Below are 11,155 nucleotides of genomic sequence, written 5' to 3' on the forward strand. Positions count from 1 at the left end.
TTAAATACCTTTAATAGAAGTTATAATGGCAATAGATAGGGCTAAACAGAGTGCCAAATTATTCTGGGTTCAAACCCATCTCTGCCTAATCTTGGAACAAGTTTCTATCCAATTCATATGTTTCAATTTTGCATTTCTACAACCTTTTGGCTGCATTTCTCCCAAGTCATGGAATTATCAGGATTAGACCCATGAAGTTTGAAGATTATGTTGTGCAGCCACCTCATTTTATGAATGGTGAATCGGGTCCCAGAAGATGGGAGTTTTCAGAGATCCCAAACACAGTAAGTGTCCAATATGGGACTGGATTGAGAGCTCTTACTGCCCCTGTAATTTTGATTCTTCTAAGATCATGGAATTCCAAAAATCACAATCTCTGTATCATAAATCAGGAAATAATTAAGGAAGTAGGCTTTCGTGACAATGAATAGCTTAATAGCATTGAAAACCATGCAAAACTTCAACTGTGATTCTTCTTTGTCTTCAATTCTATACCCATCTCTCCATTTCAAATTAATGTGTATTCTAGAATGTGTATTTGCTCTAAATATGTAAGCTAATTAATTTTAAGCATCCCTTATTTGAAACACCTTTTCACTATTTCAAAACAGGAAGTCATTTCTGTAGTCTTACATTTGTTTGGAATATTGAGAATTAAGTGCTTTGCACCTGATCCAACAACTACTGCCTGCCAAACATGGCCTTTGCAATCAGTATTGTTGATTCAAAGGCCAATTTTCTACCCATTCTCATACATGTTTATATGCTTATGTGTGTGTTATATGTGTATATACATAAGTAATCATAGAAATGTTCTAATTAAAGGATCCTTAACCTTTGGACTTTTGGATTTTTTAAATATAATTTTTATAATATATAATTGATTTCCTTGTAATATTATGTATTTTGTGCATTTAAAAACTGTTCTGATGGGGGCCCATAGTTTTCACCAATCCAGACCAAAAGGAAGCTAAGAGACAAAAAAAGTAAAAACCTCAATATATTAAAAATAATTATATTCTAAAAAAAAATTGCAATTCTTTAAAAATTAGTCAGTTACCTGAGTTGAAAAAGATGCAATATTCGATACCCATTTTCGACATGAGAGAAGTTATTATTTCTCTCATATTAATAACCAGTTATCAAAACTGGGGAAACCTAACCTTTTTTTCTCAGTCCTGTTTCCTTATCTGAATCCCAGGACAGGGCTGATGAAAGATAGGATTAAGATTCTCTATATTTTAGATATTGTGATTCCATCCAATTAGACCAGGCTTCCTTTTTCATTTTGTTTTGCAAGGCAAATTAGGGTTAAGTGACTGGTCCAGAATCACACAGTTAGTAAATGTCAAGTGTTTGAGGCCAGATTTGAACTCCGTCCTGACCCCAGGGTTGACTGAAGGTCTATCCACTACATGACTTAGCTTGCCCCAGACCTCTAATGGAAAATGAATTCCTGTCCATTGGGTTACACTCAAGTTAATTTGGATGGAAGTGGATGCTCTAGTATCTGAAGGCTGTGGGTGGTGTAAGTGTAGAGCTGCTTCCTTTGTCCAAGATGAATATAATGAATGTTATTCGTGGTCCTCATTAGAACAGTCCACCTATCATTAATTGTTAGTCAAACATAGTTAATACCTTTTGGAACACTCACTTTTGCAAGGACCTGTAGCCATCATTGTCTTTGGTTCAAGAAAAATAGCCAAATGACTATTCTTTTTATTAGCAAAAATGCTAGCATTATTAATCAAATGATTACCCACAAACTATGTCTCTTGAGATTTTTAAATGTCACAACATCTAAAAAAAGTGAGGTTGATTTTTTTTTCATTTTTCAGAGACCCATCTCAATCAATGAAAAATGACTTCTTGTTCTGGTTCGTATTGTTGCTGCTCTTACAGATTATTGTTCGCTTGCCTTCCTTTGAATGAGTTCATATAAATCTTCTTATGCTTTTCTGAATCACTTAATAGTGCTTTCTTATAACACAGTAACAGTTTATTGCATTCATACGACACTATGTTTAATCATTCCCCAAACAACAAAATACCTAACCTGTTTCTAATTTGTCAATACCACAAAAAGTTCTGCTGTGAACATTTTAATATATATGTAACCTCTCTGTCTCTAAACCTGTAAGATCTCCGAGTCAAATAGTCTGGATATTTTAGTCACCATTTCAGCATATTAATGTTCTTCCCACAAAGTAGTGTGACTGCCTTTCTCAATTCATCATTTGCTGTTCAATTAATTTACATGTATTTATTGTTTGCACTGTTCCGGACATTGTGCTAAGCACCAGAGATACAAATAAGGGCAAATGAGCCCTGAGCCTTCATTCCCATTTGTAACCATCTCTTGTCCTGGGGTGTGGGGAATGGTGTCTCTGGTCCTTCTTAACTTATTTTGGGAGCTTTTTTCAGGGCTGAACCCTAGCATTCCTTTCCCCTCCCACCCCATAGCTGAGTCCCCAGGCATACTATGCTAGGAATGCTCTGCTTCTCTGAGGACTCTCCAGTGAGAGTGACCTTCAGTTCCCCGCTTTGGCCTGGAACAAAATCAAGGACTTTGCACATATATAAGTGCCCACTGCCAGCAGCAACCCCAGCCCACTGTCTCTGCACTTTTTGAGGAGGAGTGGGGGGGGGGTGCGCTGGTTCTTTTTTGCTCTGGACGTTATCACTTAGGCCTGTTGTCCCAGTCTGTGAGGTGAGAATTCCTACCCCGCATCCAGCTGCTCCAGCCTTGTTTATTGTTTCCATGGGCATAACCTGGAAGTATTGGCATTTCATTAGAGTCAAACTTCCATCCTAGGATCTTTCCTCCAGTTTTCTCCAGTGATCTCAGGAAGACCACTACCCTGCCTCAACTCGTGTTTATTTCTGCCACTTGACCTTCACTTGAAGGCACTATTTTGTCTTATTTGTAGAGGAAATTTGGAATTGTCTGGCCTACTTTGCTATCTTTCCAGAATCTCCTCCCATAACTTGTTCTTTCCCCCTTCATCACTTCTCTTTTTAATGCATTTATTTAAAACTTAAATACAAAATAGAAAAATAAAAATTTATCATGTGCACAGCAGAATATGAGAGGATTCAAAATATGAAATAATAAATTTCCATTTTGAGAAATCAAAGATAATAAATACTATATATTATATTCAGACTGTCCATCTTTTCTTTGCCTTCTTATAGGTTTTCTTTTGTTCTCTTCTATGCACTTTTTACTTTATTCTTTTTCCCCTTTCCTCCTACCCCATTACCCCCAAGACTACATATATATGTATATACATGTGTTGTGAGCTTTTTCTTCTCAAAACACAGCCAGGTGATAAAAGTTCAGATCTTTTATTATCTCCAATATAGCCCGGTTAGCTTAGAGGCCTATCTCTCTGCTTGGTTCCAAGAACTCCCTCCGAATGTCGCCAAATCCAAAGGTTTTGTCCTTCAGCCTCTGCCTCTGCTTTCTTCAGCCCCCAGCCAGCTCCAATCTTCATGTCATTCCGGTGAAATCTCGACTTGTAGCTTCTTCACTCTCTGAAGAACTTCTTCGACTGGCCCATTGGCTATTTATGCTCCTTCCAGAGAGAGGGATTATGGATTTTCTCCCATAGTGCTCTCTGGTCCAAAGAGCTTCAAGGGAGGTATGAACTCATTGAACTCCAATGAGTAAAGGTGTGAACACAAGCCTTGTATTAATTAGTTCTACTTAATACCTTGTTTCAGGTTCTGCCCAAAACATCTTCTTGTAAGATTAGATCAACTCTAATTAGTTAGCAGTTAGTAAGGATTCCAACATACATGTATATGAATATTTATGTATACACACATATGTACATATTCATTTACACATACATTCATACTTTTATGCTTATTTGTTCTCTGTTTCTCTGAAAGTAGATAACAACATCCTTCTTAGATCTAAGTTTTTCCCTATTTTTGAAATCCACCAATCATTTCCTACATCACTATATTCCAACCTTATGTTATTTGTTTTAAATAATCTAAAACAATATTGGTATATACTGCAACATATCTAACATATATAGGACTGCTTGCCATCTAGGGGAGGGGGTGGAGGGAGGGAGGAGAAAAATCGGAACAGAAGTGAGTGCAAGGGATAATGTTGTAAAAAAATTACCCTGGCATGGATTCTGTCAATATAAAGTTATTATAAAATAAAAGAAAATATAAAAAAAAGAAAAAAGTGGAAATCACAGAAAAAAAAAGAAAAAAAAACAATATTGATTAAAATAACCAACATATAATGTAATTTCTCTATTTATTCTCTTTTGATTGAATCTATTTTAGCTTTAAATTTGTCTAAGATCCATGATTACTATTTGTACTTTTTTCTAATAAATTCTACTCCTGATCATTATTACTATCTTGTTTGTGTGTAGCTCTTGTTTCCTATACCTGCTGACTCCTCTACTTCTACCCACTGCCTTACTTTACTGCTACTTAACTTACCCCACCTCCAAGGATCTTCCTTATCCTCTCCCCCCACCCTTTCTTCTCATCCCTTTCTTCCCTCTTTATCCCACTCCCATCAATCTATACAACATCTCATTCCCATTAATTATACACCTTTCTATAACCTCCATCCTTTTTCCTCCACCTCTTATTTCTTAATAAATTTAGAAGACTTTTTATATTCTGCTAGCTATATATATATATTTTTTTCCTCTTTAACACATTCCCAATGTGAGTAGCATTCCAGAACTATCAGCTCTCTTTCCCCATCTAATTCCTCCTTGTCAGTTCTTGTTCTTCTACCTCATTCATATAAACTAATTACTCTTTTTAACCTGTTCCTACATGGTTTTGCTTTTTAGAATCATATCATACTCAGTTCTATTCCAAACTTTTTTAAAAACTACCCACTTACTAGTTTCAATTTTAGACATATGATTTACATTTCCACATATTAAGTATAAATAATTTGTCCTTGTTGAGTCCCTTGAAATTAATTTTTGATGCTTATCTGATATTTCTCTTGGATCTTATATGTCAATTTTTCTATTACATTCAGGTCTTTTTGCAATAAAATTGTGAAAGTCTGATAATTCAATGAATATCCATTTTTTAAAATTCAGAATTTTGTTTAATTTTTCTGGGTGATAATTTTGGCCACAAAACTAATTCTTTTGCTCTTTAATATACAGTGTTCCAAAACATGTATTCTTTTAATGTAGCTGCTCCTAGGTCTTAGGGGCTCTGTGACTCCATAATATTTGAATTATTTTTTTCTTTTTGCTTGAAATATTGTCTCCTCAATCTAGGGGGTTTCAGAATTTAGTTATGATGTTCCTGTGGGTTTTCATCATAGGATCTCCTTCAGGTGGTGATCTTTGGGATTTTTTTGTCTATTTCTACTTTCCCCTCTTGTTCTAATGCTTTGGAACAATTTAATTATTTCTTATAATATATCAAGATTCTTTTTTTTGTTGTTGTAGCTTCCAGGTATTCCAATTATTATTGTTTTTTCTACTTGATCTGTACTGCAGATACTGTTTTTATGTCTCATATTCTCTTCTGTTTTTTCATTTTTTTAATATTTTATTATTTCTTGCTCTCCTAATTTCACTGGCTTCTTTCTCCTTGCCCAATTCTAATTTTCAAGATATCATTTTCTTCCTAAGATTCTGGATGTTCTTTTCTAGTTGGTTGACTTTCTTTACATAAACTTACTTTTCTTGGATTACTTTTTTCTTTTCCTCAATCTCTCTTATCTGATTTTTTGAGGCAATAATGATTAAGTGACTAAGGTTTTAAGTGCCGAGGATTACACAACTAGTGTGAGGTGTACAAGGCCAGATTTGAATTCGAGTCCTCCTGACTTCAGGGGCTGGTTCTCTATCCACTTTGCTATCTAGCTGTTTTTCTCACTTGACTTTTTAAGTCTTTTTAAAGTTTGTTTATAAATTCCTTTGGGGCAGGTGACTATTTGACATTATTCCTTGGGATAGGAGAGGCTTTCTTTACTCCATATTCTCCTCTGAAGATGAGCCCCAGTCTTCCCTTTTCCCATAGTAACTCTCTATGGTTGGGTTCTTTCTTCTTTACCTGCTCATTTTGTAGAAGATTGTTGGTGCAATCACCTCTGGGGAGGATGTTCCCTCTGATCTCAGTCCTCGGTCAGTTCTTCCCTCTGGCTTGGAACCTGAAACCAAGAACTCCACTAGTGTAAGTGACCCACAGCCATCAGCATTCCTGCCCCAGTGGTGGATACTCATTGGCTGTGTGGTAGTTCCTTTTCACCCAGGGCTGTTATCTGGAGTTATCTGGGTCTGATGTTTAGAATTTGTCTAAGGCAACTGACTGTTCTCTCCCTATTTCCTTACTTCTCTTGGGTATTTACTCCAAAGTGCTAGCCCTCTTTATTTAGTTCTATCTTTTCCAGTACAAAAATCTGTGGAGATATATTAAAAACTTTTTTTTGGTTCAACTAAAGTATTAATATTTCTCCAGCTTAAAACCCTTTCTAGACTTATCCTTTTTAGGAAAGTGGGTTAGGACAGCCTAAAGTTCTAGGAAATGTATTGAAGGCAATCTTAAAACCGATTTTAATTCATTTTAATAAAAATCATTGCTTCTCCAAACTCCTAAAATGACTAGCATCTTGACACAACTAAGGGTACTGAAATTTTTTTTCATTTTCAGGGACCAAGATGGTGATTATAGAAAAAGAATCCTTTTTAATCCTTGAGAGAAGTGGTCAAAAAAGGAGCCTAATAGAATAAATCTTTTAGTAGATTAAGTGACTCATCCTGGAATGTTAAGCCCTAACAATACTTTTCTTTTTCTTTTTCTTTTTTTTTTTATTAATAATTTTTTATTGATAGAACGCATGCCAGGGTAATTTTTACAGCATTATCCCTTGCATTCATTTCTGTTCTGATTTTACCCCTCCCTCCCTCCACCCCTTCCCCGAGATGGCAAGCGTCCTTTACATGTTGAATAGGTTGCAGTATATCCTAGATACAATATATGTGTGCAGAACCAAACAGTTTTCTTGTTGCACAGGGAGAATTGGATTCAGAAGGTATAAATAACCCGGGAGGAAAAACATAAATGCAAGCAGTTTATATTCATTTCCAGTGTTCTTTCTCTGGGTGTAGCTGCTTCTGTCCATCTTTGATCAATTAAGGCTCTCTTTATCGAAGAGATCCACTTCCATCAGAATACATCATCAAACAGTATCATTGTTGAGGTATATGATGATCTCCTGGTTCTGCTCATTTCACTCAGCATCAGTTCATGTAAGTCTCGCCAGTCCTCTCTGTATTCATCCTGCTGGTCGTTCCTTACAGAACAATAATATTCCATAATGTTCATATACCACAATTTACTCAACCATTCTCCAATTGATGGGCATCCTTTCATTTTCCAGCTTCTGGCCATTACAAACAGGGCTGCCACAAACATTTTGGCACATACAGGTCCCTTTCCTTTCTTTAGTATCTCTTTGGGGTATAAGCCCAGTACCTAACAATACTTTTAACATATTATGACATTTTTCCTATTTGTGATCTTTATGTTACCCCAAATCATCATGAAGTAAGGACATGTCTGAAGGCAACTGGAGGGGAAACTGGGGAAGACTATGCAAATTTTGACAGCTCTCTCTAAACTAGAAATGGTTTGAATTGTAAATTAATATTAAAATGTTTCTAGCCAACTTGGGTCTAAAACAGAGTAGAGAATTAATACTTTTCTTGAACAGGTCATTCTTCCTGGTAGAAAACAGAAGCAATATAATGATCTCAAATAGGCCCGGGATTTCTCTTTATTATCAATTATTCTGGTCCTAATCACCAAGGTTAGACCCTAGGTGGAGTGGCTAATCTGTTTTTGAGCTTTCTTTCCCCCCCAATACTGCTTTTTAAACATTTCTTTTGTTGTACTAAACTTCTCTGGTTGGTCGCTTGCTGTCCCTCATCCTCACAGAGAACCAAAATGAAATCCCTCTGTTAGAACGGAGTTACCATGTGTACGACATGGTTGATCAGACCAATGTGAACTGGGGATGTTCTGCCACTGGTCAGACACAGAGAGTCCCTAGGAAGATTTGAGATGGACTCCCTTAAGTTTGCGCATGTTGTGTTTCTTCTGGGTTAATTCACTTCTTTGCTCATAGAGCACCTTCTCTAATGAGAACTCACCAGGCTGGGCGGTCCTGTGCCAGGATCTCCCATGTCACACAATTGATTCTAAAGTTCTTAGGAGAGACCTTCAGGGTTGCCTTTCTCGACCACCTTGTGAGTGCCTGCCCTGGGCAGAATAAAATAATTACTTGGGGAAGTATCCATTTGGCATTCAAACACTGCGGCCAGCCCAGAGGAGTTGTGCTTTCTGCAGCGGAGTCAGAATGCTGGGCAGTTTAGTTCCAGAAAGGATCTCAGGGTCCAGCCCCTTCTCCTGCCAGAATTTTCCTGAGACAATTCTAATGTCAGCCATTCAATTTCCCAACATGGCGTTGAAGAATTGTCCAGGTTTCCCAGGCACACAACCATGAGGGCAGCACAAGGGCTCTGCAGACCCTCAGCTCACCCCAAGAGCTATCATTCATGACACTGTCTTAAGCATCACTTTTACAAGGCTGGCCTAGTTCATGAATTCATGCATCCACATCAGTTTCTTCCCAGAACTGTTGGTTTTCTTTCTGATTTAACCCCATCATGTTTTCAGAACTTCATTCTGATTTCTCATTCTTCACAGGCTGACTTCCCCTATAGAACATTATTTTCATGAGCTATTACCTGGACTTCCTCAGAACTGTCTGACGTGTTTCCCCAAAATCGAGGGTGTGTGACAGATTGTGCCTAGAATCCCTCTTCTCAAGCAAAAACTCAAGGAGGGAGAGGACCCCTCTCTCCAGAGATCCCCTCATTTCTAGCTCTTGCAGTCAGGTTTTATCTTAGCAATACAGAACAGAATTCCATTTGTTGATTCTGTCTTTTGAAGGAATAATCATTAGAGATTTTGGCTGTTCTGCTTTGAGCAGTATTCCAACAGAGGTCTGTATAACTGAAGCTCCCCTAAAACTACCTTTCAACTAGCATTTAGGAAAGCACCAAAATAATCCCTAAGGAAGGAAAGGATTGAGTCCATGGCTCAAAAAAATCACATTCTAATAGGGAAGACTATCTCTATGCTAGTGATTCTCGAGTCGATGCATCCAGCCCTAACTTCTCTCTAGAGAATTTCCTAATCTCCAGAGTCCCATTTCCAGATATCCAATGGATAATTAAAACTGGACATCCAGTATTTATCTTATACTTTACATGTCCAAAACAGAGTTAGCTTTTCTTCCAAATCCTTCCCTTCCCAGCTCTCTTATCACTGTTGAAGCTAGGTGTCATGCCCCCTCCCCCAATATCCAAACCGTTTCAAAGTCTGTTGATTTTGCCAATACAACAACTCCCACCTTCCCCCCTCTCTTCTCTTGACACTGTCCCCACCACTGCTTCAAGCCTGGACTACTGAAATAGCCTGATGGTTGGTCCCCTTACCACCAGTTCTCTCCACCATCTTTTATCATTGTTATTATAGCTTTTTATTTACAAAACATATACATGGGTAATTTTTCAGCATTGACCCTTGTAAAACCTTCTGTTCCAACTTTTCCTCACCTTCCTCCTACCCCTCCCCAGCTGGCAGGTAGTCCAATACATGTTAAATATGTTAAAGTATATGTTAAATCCAATATTTGTATACATACAATTTCTTCATCTGAGAATTGTGTGTTCATATCCTTTGACCATTTATCAATTGGAGAATGGCTTGATTTCTTATAGAGTCAATTCTCTCCATATTTTGGAAATGAGGCTTTTACAGAACCTTTAATGTAAAAATGTTTTCTCAGATTATTGCTTCCCTTCTAATCTTGTCTGCATTAGTTTTGTTTGTACAAAAACTTTTTAACTTTATTAATCAAAATTTTCCATTTTGTGATCAGTAATGATCTCTACTTCTTCTTTGGTCACAAATTCCTTCATCCTCCATAGATCTGAGAGGTAAACTATCCTATGTTCTTCTAATTTGTTTATAATATCATTCTTTATGTCTAGATCATGAACCCATTTTGACCTTATTTTGGTATACGGTGTTAGGTGTGGGTCAATGCCTACTTTATGCCATACTAATTTTCAATTTTCCTAGCATTTTTTTTGTCAAATAATGAATTCTTATCCCAGAAGCTGGGGCCTTTGGGTTTGTCAAATACTAGATTGCTATAGTTATTGACTACTTTGTCCTGTGAACTTAACCTATTCCACTGATCAACTAGTCTATTTCTTAGCCAGTACCATCTCTCCACCATCTTAAAATACGGGCTTGAGCACGTCTCCTCTGCTCCTTCATCATCTCTAGGACCATAAATACACAACCCAGGGGCTCCAAGCTCCCAGCCTTCTTGCCCACCCCAGTGTACTTCATCCCAGCAACCTCAGCCTCCTGGTTGCTCCTCACACAAGACACTCCATCTCCTGCTTCTAGGCAGTTTCACTGTGTCCCATACCTGAAATTCTACCTCTTCTCATCTCCACCTAGGGGCTTCCTTTAAGTCTCAGCAAAAATCCCACTTTCTATAAGAAGGCTTCCCTGATCTTCCCAAATGCCCTCCCTCTGGAGATTGTATTTAACCTATTCTGCAGAGATCCTGTTTATGCATAATTGTTTGCATGTTGTCTCCTTTGTTAGATTGTTGTAGGGTTTTTTGGTATCCCCAGTGGCTGGTACTGTGCCTGGCACATAAAGGCTTAATAAATGTGTGTATGCATGTATATATGTGTGTATGTTTGTGTGTAAATGGGGGCTAGACAGACCATCACCCTGGAGTCAGGATCTGAGTTGAAATCTAGCCTTAGACACTAGCAGTGTGACCCTGAGCAAGTCACTTACCTCCAATTTTCTCCAAATGTGATGGGCAGGGGGAGAGAGAGAGAAGAGGAGGGAGAGGAAGCAGGGGGGATGGAGGGAGAGGAGATAGAAAGTAAATGTAAGGTAACAGTGGAGGGGCACTAGCACTTGGGCCTGGGAAAAATCCCCCTGCAGAAGGTAGCATCTAAGCTGAATCTTGAGGAAAGATGAGAATTCTAAGAAGCAGAGACTGCTGGAACATGTTTGTGATGAGAATTCCTTGTCTTGT

This window comes from Antechinus flavipes, chromosome 3 (genome assembly GCF_016432865.1).
Source record: "Antechinus flavipes isolate AdamAnt ecotype Samford, QLD, Australia chromosome 3, AdamAnt_v2, whole genome shotgun sequence".
Classification (NCBI taxonomy): domain Eukaryota; kingdom Metazoa; phylum Chordata; class Mammalia; order Dasyuromorphia; family Dasyuridae; genus Antechinus; species Antechinus flavipes.